This window comes from Cavia porcellus, unplaced genomic scaffold, assembly GCF_034190915.1.
Source record: "Cavia porcellus strain 051 isolate PalLab524CR breed Dunkin Hartley unplaced genomic scaffold, mCavPor4.1 scaffold_26, whole genome shotgun sequence".
Taxonomy (NCBI): Eukaryota; Metazoa; Chordata; class Mammalia; order Rodentia; family Caviidae; genus Cavia; species Cavia porcellus.
Genome location: NW_026947509.1, coordinates 26,341,166 through 26,357,194, shown reverse-complemented (window position 1 = coordinate 26,357,194; position 16,029 = coordinate 26,341,166). Strand labels below are relative to the sequence as shown.

General features: G+C 40.3%; 1 long non-coding RNA gene across 3 annotated transcripts; it reads left to right on the top strand.

Annotated features, from left to right (window-relative positions):
- The first annotated feature begins 80 nt into the window (after positions 1 to 80).
- On the top strand, positions 81 to 15,991 carry LOC106028643 (uncharacterized). Of its 3 annotated transcripts, none has more exons than XR_010043408.1 (4): positions 81 to 590; positions 1,259 to 2,442; positions 13,478 to 13,840; positions 14,614 to 15,991. It is a non-coding gene; the product is annotated as an uncharacterized LOC106028643 (long non-coding RNA). The 3 variants fall into 3 exon arrangements; XR_010043409.1 differs by having other exon boundaries at positions 13,267 to 13,674; XR_010043407.1 differs by having other exon boundaries at positions 13,267 to 13,840.
- Positions 15,992 to 16,029: the final 38 nt, after the last annotated feature.

The following is a 16,029-nucleotide window of genomic DNA, read 5'->3' as shown; positions in this document are numbered from 1 at the left end:
ATATCTACATATCGCTATGCATTGTGGGAAGTCACCATAACCAAAAAATATACCGACATTTGGGAGCCTTATAAGGCTAGGTTTGAGCCTTTCTTTCTCATAGGGCGGAGGGAAGCTCATCGGTGGGGCTACGAGCTGAGTGCGTGATGTCACTCTGTAGCACGTCCCTTGGGAAGGTCTGAGACTGGGGCCAGTGGCGGTCCTAACAGGGCCCTCCCTGAACCGCGGGGAGGTGAGTTCCCAGAGAGCGGGGCTCCGCGCAAGGGCAGACTGGGCAGGAGATGCCGAGTATCTCGCCCTCGGGAGGGGCTCGGCGGATGCCTCCTTAGCCGGAGCTTGGAACAGACTCACGGCCAGCAAAGTGAGTTCAATGGCTGAGGTGAGGCACCCGGCCCGGGGCCTCATAACCCAATTCAGACTACTCTCCCCCGTCCTCTTTTAGAACCAGGCCTGAGCTCACGGTTCTCCCTTCCACACGACGAGTCCAATAGAATGCTAGTAACCTGCGCAATGGGAAGGGGAGAGAAATCAAGCAAAGGGGGATGGAGGAGGAGGAAGTGAAGGATTTTTCAAGATGTGTTAGTGTGCAGGTAGGTATCAGCTGTACGATTATTGTAATTATCACGTACTGCAGATGAAACTTTAAAATTATTTTTAAAATGCTGATAGACTCGGCAACCTCTGATCAAGGTCACATGGTACTTGGTTGCCAAATGTTTGGCTTCTAGGCATCACTGGACATAGTGGCTGCCTGAGCAAATGCCTAGGCCAGACTTGATAATTCAAAAACGAAAGTGGGGGAACCAGGACAGTGTTTTTACAACAACAAAACAGTATAATTCTCATTTAGAAACATCTTGCTAGGATAATGCAGTCTCTTGAGAGGGTCACCGTTATATCTGTAAACGGAAACTCATGTATACAAATCTTTTAGGTAAAATGTTACTAAATCAAATCCAGTAGTGTATAAAAGTAATGCAACAGAAGCAGGTAGATTTTTCCGTTCAAGATAGTTACTTCGACAAATGTTTAGGGACATCTGCCTGGGCTTTTGGGCAAAGTAGTTAAGCCATAATAGACACAGTTCCTGTCTTCTGCACTTGTCGGGGACAGATATTTATAGATCATGGCACAAGCAAAGGTGAAAGTATACCAGCAACAAGAACTGCTAAGGAGCAGCACACAGAATTAGAGGAAATTCTAATCGGGTGTTCATGATGGAATCATTCACACATCATGTTCTACATCTGACTTGTAGGAGAATTAGTAAGTGAGGAAGGACTACCGGGTGCCAGAAACGTGGGGCATGGAGCTGGAGAGGAAGCCGGGCGCAACAAGAAAGCAGGTTTCTTCACCTCCTTACCTCGCTTACCTTTACAGGACTTAAAGGCCAGTATTCAAAAATAAAAACTTGAAAACTCTTTAGCAGAAAACTATGTAAATATTTTCAATTTTGAAGTCTGTAAATTTCTTAAAACACAAAAAATTTCAATTGTATTACTTAAAATTTTGTTCAAAAGATGTAAAGTTTAAGAAGAAAAAGTTATTTGTAATACGAAAAAGTTATTATGAATATTTTAAAAATCTAGAAGAAACTAAAATGTCATGCATGCCCTGAGCAAGACCTTCTCAGCAAATAGGCTGTTCTCAGGAAACAGAAAACCCCAACCAGACTATGCCTCTCTCCGCTGGTAAACAGAACAGATGTCCATAAAGAAGACTTAGGACCAGACACACAATCTCTCTGTTGCAGAGAAGTCCAGCATTGTCTGCACATCTGTACTGACCATCCTGGGAACTCTGACCCCAAGCATTCCATCCATATTCTTTGAGATTCTTCAAATCCTATAAAAACTTAATTTTCTCTGGTAGAGCCACTGAAATCATTCATGATCTCAGCCTTATTTGCACCTAGGTAAAATAAACCCAGAACTTTTCTCACATAAAACCTCTCTCCAGGTAGTTTCTTGTGCATTATTAATAATATAAACATTTTAACTTAATATGCTAAGGCAAGACTGATATAAACATATTTTACATATTTTATAAATATAACTCAAGCAATCAAAATTTTAGAAAAAGTACTGAAAGAATTTTGCCCCAAATGAGATGCTGTAGCGGTGGGAGGCTGAGAGGCAAAAGGTCATCTTCCCCACCCCTAAGCAATTTATCTGTGGCACGAAATGAATTCCAATGGACTACCTGTGCATCAGTAATGCCCCGTAGGTACCACCCAAGACCTAAGCTATATATATGCCCCCACACCACGTGTCCCACAGAGAGAAAGCCAGACCCCGGAGGTCATGGAGTCTCTCTGCATTCTTAAAATAAAGGCCACTTTTATTTCATATTATCTTTTTAGCCACGCCGAAAATTCTATCAAGTACCATTCATTATAACCTCAAGGCATATCAAGAACTTGAAAACTAAATCTGACAAAAGGTAGGCAATTGATAAATATTGGGTTGAATGGGTTGTTTCGGTAGCAGCTCAAAGGTATTTGACTTATTTATGGCACAAATAAAGTAGACTATAAATGGTAATTTGAAAGTAGGAAAAATGTAATAAAAATTGAAAATATCAAAAACAGCTAATACTAATCCTTGCACTTCAGAGGCTGAGGCAGGAGGATTGCTGCAAGTTTGTTAGCCCAGGCTACATAGTGAATTGAAGGCCAGCCTGAGCTACAAAATGAGACCCTGTCTCAAAAAAAAAAATTATATATATATATATATATATATATATATGTATGTATGTATGTATGTATATTTCTTGGGTTACCATAACTATTGACCACAGTTTACATAAAGAATTTGTTTTCCCATATTCTGGAGGCTAGAAGTTCAAGATAAAGGTGTTAACAGTCTTGATATACTCTAAGGCAGTAATGGAGAACCTTCCACAGCTTTCAGTTGTAACACACAGTCAAGCATGGTGGCACAGGCCTGTAATCCCAGCAATCAGGACACAGAGATAGGAGGTTTGTGTGAGTTCAAAGCCAGCCTGCATTATGAAGTTAGCCCTGTCTCAGAAAACAAAACTCAAACCCAAAGCAAAGCAGGAAGAAAACCCAGACAACCTGCTGTGGTATATGTGCCTTAGGCTTACCACATTGTTCCAAGGCCTTTTCCTTGGCTTGTAGAGGATCCTTTTCCTCTGTGTTCTCACATGATCTGCATGTGTCTGTGTCTTGTATCTTCCTACAAACACATGCATTTCCCGGATTAAAGTGCAAAAATATGATCTTAAATTACCTTAGCCACTTCTTTAAATGCCTATTTCCAACTACAATCAAATTCTGAGGAACTAAAATTAGGACCTTCAACATAGACACGTGGAGAAGGCACAATTCAGCCATATTATGTCATCTTTAGAATGCTAGATCTGGGTGACTCCAAATTTGTTTTTATTTATCATTTAATGTATTCTTTAGTTTCATAACAATATTTATTGTTCCATGCACATTCAAAAGATAATGTAGCTATTGTTTGGATTTTAGATCTCCCGTTAGAATGACTCCTAAAAATCAGCATTTAAAATGGTTGCACACATACTCATAAGTGAAATAAATCAAACTTACATGTGTAAATACTGTATTGTCTCCCTAGTGTAAGAAATGGTAAGAGTACATAAGATACAAAAGCCTCAATAAATACAGTGAAAGGATAAGAATCTGCTCAAGGGGGTCGGGGATTTAGCTCAGCTCAGCAGCATAAGCACCGGCCTGGCAAGTGTCAGGTTGCAAGTTCAATCCCTAGTACCAAAAAAAACAAAGAATCTGCTCAAAGGGAAAAAAAATAATTCAGGGAAAAGGAGGAAAAAGAAAAAGGAAGGGAAAAGAAAAAATATCTAAAATTATATAAACACACTTAGGATAGCTAAGATGATTATGTTACAAATTCTATAAGTTCTTGGAACAAAACAGCATTCATAGGATTTGAACAATTTTGCATGTTAGTGTCTGGTGATCTGAGGAACTCTTGAAGATCATTATGTAAAATAACAACCCTAGTGATATTCCTACCACCTTGTTTTGAAGGCCTATATCGTCATTGTTTGGGCTCTTTGCTATTGTTATTATTTGTCTTTTTTGTTTTGTGTTTTTCCAGTAATTTGTTTTGTTTTGTTTTTTCCTCTAATATAGAAATGATAAGTATACATGTAGGGGCTTATACATGCATGGAACTTCTCCTAAACAGTTTATAAGAACCAATTATTTTATGCATGATGATATGAACAGCTACTTTGAAGAAAAGGAGACATTATGGTATCCACTGCTGATTCCACATCGTCATTCTGTGAAATCCAGCAATGCTTTTATTCTTTTTTCAGAGTGATTTTAGTCTGTTTTGTATTGTTTAATTTCAACAGCTATTTTGAAGAGAACAAGAGACATTGTGGCAGCCATTGTTGATTTTCCTATTGTCTAGTTTTGAAGGCCTGTAATGCCTTCATCACTCACAATGAACTGATACAAAACAAGAGACTTTGTGGTAGCCACTGTAGATCTCCTGTTGTCTTGCTTTGAAATCTGTGTCACTTACATTGTTTTATTCTGATCTTCTTTGTTCTGTTTAGTTTTACCCTCTTTAAAATAAAAAATAAAAATAAATAAATAAAATGGTTGCACCAAAGACATTTTAAGAGGCTGAGGCAGAAGGATGGCAAGTTTGAGGCCACGCTAGAAATTTAATAAGGTTGTCTTAAAAATTTAAAAATTAAAAGGATTAAGGATGCTAGAGCACTTGTCTAGTGGGCACAAGGCCCTGGATTCACTTCCCAGTTCCGTATACAGAATTGAAGGTATGGCTAAGTATGTAGAATATTTATACTTCTTATCATTGATAAGGATTCCTTTAAATTAGTGGCCAGCACCTTGACTAGTATAGGAAATTGTTGCACGTTAAATGTATTTTATTTTCATATACATTTGGCTTCTCAAATGAAATTAACTCAAGATTCTATCAGCAACATGTGTTTCTGTTTCTTTTCTTTAGTGGTGGAGATTGAATTCAGGGCCTATACATGCTCAGCAAACACTCTACACCCCTGACAACCACCCTCCCTTTCATTTCGCTTTGCTTTCATGAGTCAGGGTCTCCCTGTGTGGGAGCCCACTATGTAGCCCAGGCTGGCCTCAAAGTACAGGAATCTTCCTACCTCAACCTCACAAATGCTGGGGTTACAGGTATGCACCACCATGTTCGATCCCCTCTTTTTTTCTTGAAAGAACGTTCATACATCTGTTGAACATCAGAATTCAAAGACATTTTTCAAATGTTGCTTATCTGTTTTCTTGTTTTGAGACAAGAAAACGATGTAGTTCAGACTGACATTGAACTCAGTAGCATAACTTGGCTTGGAACTCACAGTGATTGTCTTGCCTCAGCTCCCTGAATATTGGGATTACAAACCCTTGGCACCAAGAATGGCCTTAAATGTTGAGTTTTAAAGAGACATCTATATATCATGAAAAATACGAGGTTATTTCCATTTCTTGCATCTAAGTTTTGTTTTCAAATGCTTACATAGTTATTTTGGTAATAACATATAAATAGAGGTAACATTAACAGGCTTCAGAAATATCTCAACTCCCTATCGAGTTTCCAAAATGATTTTGCATACTCTTAGCAAAGTAAGTTTAAGATATAAAGTAAGTGCTTCATAGAAGTAGAATGCTATTTCTCTCACACTTTTGCACTTAAATATACTGAAAATGTCATATTAAGCCAACGATGCTGATACACACTTACAATCCTAGCATTTGGGAAGCTGAGGCAAAAAGATTGTAAATCCTAGGCCAAGATCTATTACCTAGTGAGACCCTATCTCAAAAAAGCAAAAATGGGGCTGGGGATTTAGCTCAGCAGCATAAGCGCCTGCCTTGCAAGCAGGCAGTTGTGAGTTCGATCCCTGGTACTGATAAAAAAAAAATTAAAAAAAAAAACAAAAGTCATGTTGATATAGGAGAAATATAATTCCCAACATGTTAGATGTCAAATATGCTGAGTTTGTGGTCCCACAGAACTGAAGAATGACGTTGCAAACCAAACAAAGAAGTTAAGGGAGTTTTATTGGAAATAAAGGAAGAATAGCTCATGGATTTCCTAGAGGGGTCCCAAGAAAAGCAAAGTCACAGTGTGGATACGCTGTGAGTCAAACTACAGTCAACCTGTAGGACTGTAAGTATAGCCAGTTAGCTAATGTTGATCTACCAGGGAAACAGGTCACATAGTAAGGCTACATGGAAGGAACAAAGACAAGTTCGGGAAGGGCTGGGTCCAGATGCTCTGCTCATCCACCTGGGTGAATGGTGCTTAGCTGGACTTACTGGACCAGGTAGTGCTAATTACAGTATAATCTCAAGTTACTGTTTATCCATCAAGGAGGCATGTAGGCCTGGCCATTGCATCTTTATCTTGAAGCCAGGCCTCCTTCAGAGGGGTCCCAGCAACAATTGTGAAATCTTCATATTTTATGCTGACTTCCTTGAGAGCCTAGTGCCTCCAACTATATATTTATTTGTATTCAACTCAGCTGCTACAAAATAGTTTTAACACTTGCAATGTAATAACCATTGTTAATTTCCTATCATCTTGTTTTGAAACTATGTATCATTTTTATTGTGTTTTAAAATTCTCTTTAGAATAAAAAAAACTAACACTATGGTTGCCTTGGAGAGGGATTTATTGATCTCTATTGGAAAAGAAGAAAAAGTATTAATCCCTCCTATCTTAGGACATGAAAGGAGAAATCATTTTGACTTTTCAAGGGGAAAAGACACAACAGAAAGGAAACTGCGTGGAAGATTAAGTGGAAATGTCTCCCCAGAGGCCTACTCCTCTGTGGATGTGAGGGGTAAAGGGTTTCTTTCCTCATTCATCATTAGATTCATTAGGCCACTGAGAGCCCTACAGCAAAAGACATATTAACAGGAGAAAATCAGGCAAATTTATTTTTTATCAGTTTTACATGACCCTGGAACTTTCAGATATTAATAAAATTCAAAGGGACAGGAAGATGTTTGTTATCTACAAAAGAGCATGAAGGAAGGAGGTGGAATGAGGAGAATTTAGCAAGACCGGCGCGCTCAGTTTCTTTTCTGGATTTTTGTATGACATTTCTTCCCTGGTGCTACCAGAGACAGATCATCTGATACCTATCTTTAGTGGAGAAGAGAAGGTCAGGGTGATATTTTTAGGTTTTGTGACCCGCTTCAGAGAAACAAGAGCCAAGAGAATTCTAATTTCTACATCCTGCTTCATTGGAGAAATGGAAGGAGAAAGTCAGAGCAACTTCTCTGCTTCTGGCATTTTCTCAGTTGCCAAATGTCACATGTTGGAGTAGCATTACTGCACCCCACCATTGGCTGGGGCAACCACATTCATCTTTTTCATGTACATACATTCTTTTTTTAAACAGGGTCTCACTATGTAGTTTAGGCTGATCTTGAACTCACCATATAGCCAGCTGGCCTCACATTCTCAGTGATCCTCCTGCCTCTCAAATGCTGGCACTACAAGGTGTGTGCCACCACATTGGGCATTGGCTGGGACAACTTTAGATACTGAAGTTTTTCCAAGTTTGACAAAAAGTTGTGGTACACACATATTTATAAGATTATGGTACTGATTCTGATGGGGGAGATAGCCTCTTAGTCATCTCTCTTTCTTTCCCATTTGTCCCTGACGGGGTGATCTACCTTTGTTCTGTTCTCATTACTGAGTGTCCCAGGATGTGGCAGTTTCAGTGCCAACAGTAGAAAACTTTTCAAGCAAACAAGGAGTTGGTCAAACTACTATAGCAGGCAGAGGGATCATTTAAAGTGGAAGTTGGGTCACGTCACGCTTCTTTTTTGGGGCTCCACATCTCAGCTGCTGTGTTGCACAGACGTCGTTTTCATGTTCTGCTTCCTCACCTCTTTGTTCACTCCTCTTAGCCACGCCGGCCTCTTTCTACTGTCGAAAATACTGGAGCTGCACTCCTGCCTCCTGGCATTTTTTTTTTCTGTCTATCAGGCCTGCACTTGCAGCTAGCCAGATCAAATTCCCATGTCCTTCAGATCTTTGTTTATACATCATGTACTTAAGAGCAGTGCTGCCTTCCCTTACAGTCTATAAAAATAATGGCATTTTACCACCTCTGACTTTTTTATCTTGCTTAATTTTGTTCATTGTACAAATTACAACATGACTCATATTAGTTGAATATTTAGAGTACCTCCCCCTTGCACCAGATTGTAAGTACCAAGTGAAAAGGGTGTATTTTGTTCACTACTATATTACCAATGGCTGGGAACTTATTAGCTTTTAGTGATATTGATTACATGGTACTCCAGCAAAGGGTGAGTGTGCTTGAGAAGAGAGAATTTCAGAAGGAAGGGTGAGATTTTATGAACTTGACTCTCGAGAAATACTGAAAAGAGAAAGGCAGAATCTCAAAGATCAGTGGTTAAAGGAAACAAGATTTTCAAAGCTTTAAAATTCCATTTGTATTATTTAGTACTGGAGATCAAACCTAGAGTCTCATAAGAGCTAAACAAATGCTCCATCCCTTGGCTCTACTGTACTATACTGTAAAATGTTGTGTGTGTGTACGTGTGTGTGAGAGAGAGAGAAAGGGTCTCCCAGTGGTTCAAACTGGCCTTGAACTCACTGTGTAGCCCAGGCTGGCCTCTGGCTTGCAGCACTCCTCCTGCTTCAGCCTCCTGAGTGCTGGGATTACACACACCATACCCAGTTTATATACTGTTTTATATTACAAATGAAACTGTCTTTTCTGTCAAGCAATAGCAAAGGTGTGGACTAGGAACACTGTTTTAACAGAGTTTGTGTGCGTGTCTTTAAGGATAGTTAGGAACTGGGATGTTGAACCTTCTTCTTGGCTACAATTCTGGGAGAAGAGACTTCTCCGGAGGTGCTTTGAAGTGGAAATGTCTAACACGTGGACGAAGGGGAAAGCTAATAGCTCAGAACTGAGTGGGATACGGTGAACATGAAGAAGGCCCAGTCTCTGGAGTTCTAGGTTCAGTTTAGAGGACACTTACTCAACATGGTGTCCTTCCGCCCTTTGGAGCTTAGCCTTTTATGCCTTAGAGGTCCAGGGCCTCCTGCTTTCATCTTCTTACTTTTATATTAAAGCCTGCTTTCAAATTTCTATCCTTATTTTGGGGAGCAAGTATGTTTTATTTAATCATGATACATTATCCTTGTAAAACATGACAGACATTCAAAAACAAAAGATAAAATACTCCTTCTTTGTTCTGTTCCTCTTCCTAGGAATAACCATATGATAGATATTTCCTTCCAGAACACTTTCTTCTCACTCACACACAAAGATGTTTATGAACAGAATTAGTTACTTTAGTGTTTTTAGAGTGTATTAGATATTATATAAGTGTGAGCATGTCACATGTTATTCTGCAACTTGACTTTTTCACCTGACATGTATTAGCAATCTTTCCATGTCAAGACACACACACCTACTTTTGTTCTCTTAAGGTAGTGGGTACCATTTCATAAAGCAGTCATACCATGATTAATGCCTCCCTTTCAGATATACATGGGTGTTTTTAATTGTTTTGTTTTTATAATCAGTACTAAAATGAACACTTTTTTTTTTTTTTTTCTGAAATAGGGTCTCCCTATTAGGCCTGGTGGCCTAGAATTTATGATGATCCTCCTGTCTCAGCCTCCTGAATGTTAGAATTTGCAGGCAAGCACTACCTAGCTTAAATATTCCTTCTTGTACATGCTTTGCTGAGATCAATATTTTCTTATGCTTAATAGCCAGATACAGACTTGCAAAAGATATACTTACTTTTTACTTACCTCTAAATGACTATTCTCAGATTATTCATTCTAAATAAACTATACAGAAAATTTAAACTTCTTTTTTAGGAATTTAGCAGTAATAACATTTTTAAACAACAGTAATTAAGTCAGTGTTCTTTCCTTGGAGGTTCTTCAAGGCTCATTTAAATCTTTCAGAGGCACTTGAGAGTCTGTAGGAAATTGCATATTGCCACGTCCCACCCATTAAATGAGAGTCTCTGAAGGCAGGTCCCAGGAGTCTACATTTAAACAATTTTAGTATTACTTTACTGGGCATGAACTTTTGATGTGACCAGCTGGGGAAAGTCTCATAATGGTATGTTGAGTTTTTTCTTTTGTTTTGCTTTGTTTTTTGATACAGAGTCTTATCATAAAGTATAGACTGGTCTCAAACTCATGAATATCCTCCTACCTCAGTTTCCTAAGTGCTCAGATTACAGGCATGTACCATCGACCCAGGACTGTTAATGAGTTTTAAAACCTAGAATGTAGAATACCACTCTGCTTCTGCCTTCTGTTGCAGTCTACTTCAGAAGCTGAATGTCCTCAAATTTCCCAGTATTCAATATTAAATGCTACCTTGTGTGTCTTTTCTTTTTATATCATAGGACCTTACATTTTCATATTTTTGAAAGGTTCTTGTCCTAGAATAAATTACTGTACAGTTATGGTGGTGGTCTAACTTGGCGGAAGGAAGGCCAAAGCAGAAACACCTACCGCTTCCTGCTTCTTCCTCAGCCTTAATTGCAACTCCCCTTCTTGTTTGTGCATGAAGAAAACTCAAATCAGCTCCTCACGTGTCATCAATGCCCGCCCTAAGTGCCAACCCAGGTCAGAGGTTATACGTATATCCCATGCCCCACATTCTGGTAGAGGTGGCTAGACCGTCTATGGTCATGGACTCCTCTCCATGTCCTTGGAATAAAGGCTATTTTTTACTTTATATTCTCTTTGATCGCTCCAAAAACTCTTTCATAATGCTGCCGTGACTCAGATGGCAGAGTGTGTTAGCTCCTAAAAAATTCCTCCCTGTTGAGGCTCCCCTGCCTAAGAACCACCGTTTTCTTCCTCTGGGACTCTTACATCCCGAGGCGAAGTTGTTCTCTCAGCTCACTTATAATTCGGTCACAGGGACGACCACTTCCTGTTCCCTGAAAAAACACACCTCTGGGGTGCCTGATTCATAACCTTGGTGCTCTTGGGCTCAAGGCTATAAAAAAAAAAGCTGATCTTTTATTTATGCTTTTGTCACATTGGCAGCAAGTTGGCAGAAACCCTTCATCTTTAAGCCTTTTTTACTTAAAGGATGTATCCATATCTCACTCAGTCTTCTTTGATGGCCCAAATATTTCTAGCTCACTCTGCTCCACCAGGATCTCTCCCTCCCTCCCCACCAGTCCCCTTTAGATGATGCAGCTCCTGTCTTTACGGCTCTTCCCCTGTATCTCTCTTGCCAAATCCCATAGCTTTCTCAGCCAGAGGTTCCTTTGCCCCCTGCGCCATCCTCTCCCCCTTCCTCACCCACAGCGGCCTCTAATCCTTCCCTTTGTGTCTCTCCCCAGTCTCCAACTTCTCCACGCCGCCAACCTGAGCCATCTGTTCTGTCAGAGAGTTCTTTGTCCCCTTCCCCACTGGCTCACCATATGTGGTCTCATGTGTTCCAGCTTTCAGGCAGGCCACATGACTGCAGCCATCCTGCTGCAGCTCTCCTGGAAGATAACCGCCATCTTGTGGCCCTCCACCACCTGACAGGGTGCTACCATCTTGCGACAGGTCTCAGGGTCAATGGCCGTCCTCTTGTGGCCCCTTGTGTGATCAGCAGCAGCCATCCTGCTGTGGGTCACATGATGACCAGTTGCCACCTTGTGTACCCTCACTGTATTACTGGCAGCAGCTAGGCTGCTGTGGGTCACACAGTAACCCGCCAACAGTCTGTGTTTCCTTGTTGCATGGTGACGAGCAGCTGTTTTGTAGCCAATCATCAGGTAATTGCCAACACATGCCTGCTGATGGTTGGCCGCTCAGAGGCCATCTATTTCACAGCCTTCTTAGCTTCAATCTCTACTCCCGCTTTGGGAACAGGCTAGCGCCGAGAGATTAGTTAATATCTATGTTCCTTGTTTCCTCTCTGTCCTATGTCAGATTAGCCATAAATTAGGTTCCTTTTCTGATATTCTTATTTCAAGAGCTCTCTATTAATTGATCTACAAAAAGGTTCACACTAGCCTATTTATTATAGTTCAAATTGGCCAAATATATTTGGGTGCACTCTGATTTTGTAAGATGATTGTCAGTCTATATATCTGTTGTCTGTCCATTTGCCTGCTCTGTAAACAGCTGTTCCTTTTTATTTGAGCTCAACAATTTTTTCCTCCTCTTTTACATTTTCAGATCATTTAATTAAGGTTTGAGTTATAGATTTAAAAAACATGCTTCCACCTAGGTTGCCAGCTGGTCAAATGATGCTAAAATTGGTTAAACAAAATCCCTTGAGGTGAGGAGACATTGGACAGGACTTCAACTAATGAATGAGAAAGTGGCCACCTGGTAACTTTAACCTGCTCTTGTTCATTAATCGGAGGCCCCAATAGTCTCCATAGCCTTAAGGAAGACACCTCAACTAAAGTTCGTATGACTAAGACAATTCATTGTTACTGATCCTATGGTATATTCATGTCTTCAAATATAAAATAGGGATTGTTTATGATGACAAGTGTTTTCTTTCAGATTCAAATGTCTGCCTTTTTCTTATGATCCAGCCAGGAGATTCAGGTCAGACCAACATGAGGTCACCAACCAAATGATAATTTTTAAACAAAAATTTATATAATATAAATGTTATACTTAGAGACGCTTAAATAGTGAACAGTCCAAACAATGTCACAGTTTCTTCAGTGCTCAAATATTAAAACATCTGTGGTTAATAGACAATAATAGTTCCATTTAATGTTCTATGTTAAGCTTACTGCCTCCCCTGCACTGTACTGTTATCAATCTTCTAGATATTCAACAACTAAAATTAAGAGATAATTATAAATGCCTTTGGATTCCTTTTGCTGGGATCCATCAGATCTTTTCCAAAATAAGGTTATATGATGCATACTGGGGCCATAATTAACTATATTCAACTGGCGTTAAATGACACTGCAGCTGATCTCTCTCCTAAATAAAAAGATAAAATTAATAAAACAGGCCATCCTCCAAAAATCACATGGCATTAGACATTCTAACAGCACAGGAGATACTTATACAATTGTAAAACCCAAGTGTGTGTATGACAAATGAATGACATGTCAGTTCCTAAAATTCCCTGGACCTTATCCTTATCTTTCTTATGGAAAGCCATTGCTAAAGTTATAATCATAAATACCCTGTTGACTGCATTATTTGACTCCTGCATACTTAATTGATTCTTTGCCTTTGTCTCGTTTAGACTTAAGCTGTACACCTACCCAAGATAAAAACCAAATGTCTTGTGACTATGGAGGAGGAGACAGATACCTTCCACTGTGGGCCAGATCCCCAGACAAAAGGCTAAACTGGGCCCTCACACCCCACAGGGAGACCTTCTTAGTGTACATTTCATATTTTCAACAACAGAGATACAAATCAAAAGGAAAAATAACAATCTGATCTTTTATCAGTGACACTTGGAGCTCTAAGACAGGTAAACCAAGACAAGGTGGAGCTGCCTGAGCCCCTCCTGGACCATGCTTCAAGTGCAACAAAGAAGGACATTGGACAAGAGAGTGCCCCAACCTTAGTGTTCTTCTGGGGCCTTGCCCTTACTGAAGTCTCAAGGGCCATTGGAAGAGCAACTGTCCTAGCCACCAAAGAGTGGGTAAGCCATCCTCTAACTCCTTGCCCTCATGGGAGATCTTATCACTTCTGGATTCATTGCTGACTGATCTACTCAGACTTGCTGCTGAAGACTGATGAGGCTCAGGGTCCTCAGCCCTCCATTAAAATATCTTTATCAGAGCCCCAAGTCCCACTGGAGGTCTCAGGTAAGACATTCTCTGTAGACATAGAGGCCATGTACAGTGTTCTTCCTGAGTTTTTAGGCTGCTATATTAAGTCCTCAGTCTCTATAGTGGGTGTAGATGGCCAACCTACTCAGCCTTTACAGACAGGGCCTATTCCATGCAGGTTTCAGACTCCCTTCTTCTCTGGTTGATCCTATAGTTTGAGATACCTCTAATCCCACCCCTGCTACCCATGCCATGCTTATTTTAGTTTATCTCAGGGATCCTTCAATTTTTCCTTGCTTTCCCCAATATCCCACAGCTCCCAAACATTTATAGGAACTTAAACCTATAATTAAGTGCCTTTTAGACAATGGTTTTTTTTAAGCCTACCTATTCAGCTTATAATACCCCCATTCTCCCGATAGTCAAGCCTGATGAGTCTTATCATCTAGTGCAGGACCTTGGAGTAATCAATAATGCCATTACCCCAATCTACCCAATGGTGCCAAACCCTTATACCATGCTCTCTCATATTCCTCCCTCCACCACTCACTTTACAGTCATAGATCTTAAAAATGCCTTTTTTAAAATTCCTTTTGTTTATGCAGACTGGCCCAGACACTTTGAGGTCTCAACAACTTACACCTGTCATATCTATAGGAAAACCTCTCCTCAGGGACACACAGCACCTCCTTCCTTTCCTATTCATCAATTTCGCAGACACAACCCTGGTCAGGATTGACACATAGATTTTACACACATGCCCTGCCACAAAAACTCTAAAATATCTTCTCACCTTTGTACTTTTTCAGGATGGATAAAAGCCTTTCCCACAACCAGGGAGACTGCTGATATATTTACTAAAGTCCTGTTACAGAAAATCATCCCAAGGACTACAACTAAAATGGAGTGGCCCCTACCCAGTCTTCCTCAGAACTTCAAGGGTGGTCAAAGTTGCTGGACTGCCATCCTGGTTCCATATCACTCAAGCTAAGCAGTGCCCTCCTAACCCTGTCTCCCCTGACCCTACACATGCTGAGAGGTCATCTCATCTTCTATCTCCCATCTGTGTCCATCTCCCCAAGGCCTCACAGCCACAACTCTCAGGCTAAGTCATGTTTTGTTATCCAATTTGGTTCCTAATCCCTTATATTCTATTAGTTAATTATTTTGTACAGCAGGACTCTTGACAGTCTTTCCAAAGACTCCCGCGTCATGCATAAAATCATCTTCATGTTCCTCTACGTGACAATTGTCTTAGTTCTCTCTGCCCCCAATTGTTTAGTTAAATATGAGATCCCTGTGGGTTTAGGCTCTTAGCTCCCTTATAGTGACACAGCCACAGTCCTCCCTCCTCTACTGTTATTTCCCAAATATGATTCCATCAGGCCTTATGTTTCTCATGCCTCTTATTCTTTCCAGCTCAACTCCTGGACCAGAGACAAGCCCTACCTACCTACATTTTTAACTTTTACCCTTTAAGATGGGGGAATAACCACCTCTCATAACTTCACTCCTCCTCCTAACCCCACACTTATTTTTCAGAATTCTACCTCACCATGGTCCTGATGGAATGGCATATTTAAATCAAAGACACCTTTCCTTCTACCTCTCCTGAGTCCTTAAATATGATAGTGGCCTGCCTCCTCATAGCACCTTGTCTCTTTGTTTTACCAATCCAGTATGTGAGCATTCACCAATGATTAATTCCTTGTCTTGCCTGAAACACCTGGTACCAGCTTCTACATGGGCACAAACCATCCTGTCAACCTTCCTAAACCCCAATAGGGCACCCCTTTCAGCAGAAAATAATAAAACAGTAAGTAAAATAGTAAGAGAGACTTTGCCCTTTTCCTAACAATAAAAAGACAGGAATGAAAGTTTCTTGCTCTAGAATACATTTAAATTACTGTATGTTTATGGCAGTGGTCTAACGTGGTGGAAGGCCAAAGTGGAAACACCTAACACTTCCTGCTTCTTCTTCTGCCTTAATTGCAACTCCCCTTCCTGTCTGCACACGAAGAAAATTCCAATCAGCTCCTTGCACATAATTAGTGACCACCCTAAGTGCCAACTCCAGTCAGAAGTTATATGTAGTTCCCATACCCCATGTTCCAGTAGATGTGGCTAAACCATCTATGGTCCTGGACTCCCCTCCACATCCTTGGAATAAAGGCTATTTTTACTTTATATTCTCTCTTTTATCGTGCCGAAAACTCTTTCAATTT